Genomic DNA, 3,088 nt, shown 5'->3' with positions numbered 1-3,088 from the left:
TCTCCGCTCACGAACCATAAATTTAGGGTTCTCATATAAATACTCTAAAACTCTAATTTCACATTGTCCTTCTTTTCTAAAGCTGCCAAAATGTCGAAGCGAGGTTAGTGTTTTCATCTTCTATACAATTCTTTATTAACTACATGTTTGATACTTGATAGTAATTGAATGTTGAAAAACAACGTGTTTCAGATCGCGAAGGATTGGCGAGAAACAAGTTCCGCATGTCACTAGGTCTTCCTGTGGCGGTTACGGTCAACTGTGCCGACAATACCGACGCGAAGAATCTCTACATCATATCAGTGAAATGGATCATGGGTCGTTTGAGTCGATTGTCGTCTGCTTGTGTGGGAGATATGGTTATGGCGACAGTGAAGAAAGGGAAACCTGATTTGAGAAAGAAGGTCATGCCTGTTGTCATTGTTAGACAATGCAAGCCCTAGTTCCGAAAGGATGGAGTGTTCATGTATTTTGAAGGTGTATTTTGAAGGTGATTTAGTAGATTCTGATTTTGTTTTGTGTTATAACTTGTTACTTGTTTAACCAATTTTTTGTTATTCTTTACCAGAACAGTTAGACTGAAAAACCCACTCTTTTCACGATCTGATTGATACAATCCCTTATTTGATTACAACTAGGGTAAATCAAACAATTTGAAAAGCATGTCTATTTCCACAAGTAAACAACTTAACCAAACAAAGCTCATCATAATCAGATATCTGTTTTGACAATCGAAGTGCCATTTAGTTAGTGTACAATTTGACTTTTTGATTGATTGTCATGTCTCACTTCATCATCACAATGTCTTTAACCTTTTCTTCACTACAATTCTCTTTTGTATGACAAACTCTCAATGTTGAGGATTTAGAAATAGTTTTTCTTTAGTATTGGTTTTCAAGGGTATTTGAGTATTGTATATACCCACGAAGATATTAAAGAAAGAGTATTAGGGATAATGAATAGAGTTTATGGTATGATGAATGATGTATTTAGAAACAATATACTCACTTATTTGCGTTCAAAGTCTTACTTACTTCTTGGTTTTCTCCATTTTGAACAATCACAACACAATTTTTTTATATATGAAATTTGTTGATTGTAATATGTAAATATCTTGGTTGATAAATATGTTGTTACTATGCAGATAATGCTGGTGTGATAGTGAATCCTAAGGGAGAAATGAAAAGTAAAAAAAATGTCTCAAAATGTGTTAAATTACTATATCATCTTTAGGCCTCATTCATTCACTCACCATTATTTGTTTGATAGTAAAAAAACCAGGTTCTGCCATTACTGGTCCAATTGGGAAGGAATGTGCTGATTTATGGCCCAGAATTGTAAGTGCTGCCAATGCTATTGTCTGATAAAGCCGGGGGACTCTTTTGCTTTTAAAAAACTTGTTAATTTTGTTTTTTGATTCACAATTGAGATTAGAATCATATACCCTTTCAATTCTTGTGATACTCATAACATATTTATGAATGTTGATGTATGTGAGTGTTTTCAATTTTGGGTCATACCAAACATGCTATTCAAATATGTAAAACATCTAGTCAAGAAAATGGGGAATAAATAAAACAGATGATTAAAGGGCTTATATCTAATACCAACATATATAATGTCAACAATTCTTACAGGACAAAGCAAAAGCCGCAAGGAGTTTTTGTGTTCTTATCAAGGCCCATAGTTAGCCTATTAATTTCTCCATAGTTAACCTCTTATTGACATGATTCCATTAAAATTATAGTTGTTAAAACATGAGTCTGTCGGATTGACATGAAATAAAGAAAAATCTGTATCTTTTATAGAGGATATTTTAGCTATCACTTTAAGAGATTGTGCATGTTTTATGATGAAAAATGCTTATAAATTTGTACTCGTAAAATGAAACCAGACAACGATTTGTCAGTTATCATCTAATTTCGGTTTTCATATTCATAAAAGTATTTCAAAACAAGTATTTTTCAGCCTGCGGTCTTAATAACAAAATGGGTTTAGCAAAAAAATAATAAACATTTGGATAGAAACTGACTGTAAAACTCCACAAATAAACTGTAATTTTCACTCAACAATCTGACTGTAAAAACTTCATAAATAAACTGTAATTGGCATAGTGTTTGCTTAAAGATGATGCAAAAGAGAGACATAAAGACAGTAATAGTTTACAAACTTAAACAGATTCTGGTTCAACCCAACAAACATATTTCACTGTTCTTCGTCACTATCATTCCCGAAAACTGTAGCTATTGGAATCTTTGCTTTCATCTTTGTCGAGCTACTGTTTGAAATCTGGCCAACATAAGAAACTGGCTAATTAGGAAACAACAATGACAAGAGTCCCAACAGAAGTAACAAGGAAAAATAATTGCCTCACTTTTTGGCTTAGCTTGTTTTGCAGATTCTTGGACCTTGGTAGTAGAAGCAAACAACCAGGTAATAAAAACTGCACGAAATTCTCAAGACCTTCCAAACTTGATGATACTAATTCCCCTCAAAAGACACACATATAAAAGAAATATGTGTTGCCTTCTGCTAATAAATGTTGGTTTTGTAAAAAAAGAAGAAGCAAGCATCAAGCTCCAATTATCCGGGTATGCACACATACAAACTGCAAAAAGCATACCTCTCATTTCTTAGCAATCTCCTCTGTCTCCTCTAACTCCACGTCAAGTTTCTTCCTTTGGATATTTTCTTCAGCAGTATAAAAATCATCCTCTTCCTGTTTTCCAACTCCCAATTTTGCATCCCGCATACCAGACCTTATTGGCTCAATTATTCCTTAATATAAACCGAAAAAATAATTTACTACCCAATTATTTGATAGAGAAAACATAACAGATGCACAAACAATGAAGTTCCTGAATAAATGTTCAATTCTCGTGTCTATGTTGAGAGCCAGTTCACCCATAAAACCTTGCTATAACATATTATAATCAATCTACTTTAATAGGAGAATTGATGTTTATTTACCTTGTTCAACCTTCCAAGACCTTTTCCTTTCTAACCCATCTTTTGGAGAAGCCTAAATCCAATATTAGAAGATGACAATTGTGTATTCAATGAAGCTTGTTCTACATTATCAAGATCA

The 3,088-nt window shown here is 33.2% G+C and overlaps 1 pseudogene; it reads left to right on the top strand.

Moving 5' to 3' along the window:
* The first annotated feature begins 206 nt into the window (after nt 1-206).
* LOC124918423 lies at nt 207-1,467 on the top strand (annotated as a pseudogene).
* Nucleotides 1,468-3,088: the final 1,621 nt, after the last annotated feature.

The sequence above is a fragment of the Impatiens glandulifera genome, unplaced genomic scaffold (assembly GCF_907164915.1).
Source record: "Impatiens glandulifera unplaced genomic scaffold, dImpGla2.1, whole genome shotgun sequence".
Lineage (NCBI taxonomy): Eukaryota > Viridiplantae > Streptophyta > Magnoliopsida > Ericales > Balsaminaceae > Impatiens > Impatiens glandulifera.
The sequence above is the reverse complement of the archived record's forward strand: the minus strand, read 5'-3'. Positions and strand labels throughout refer to the sequence as shown.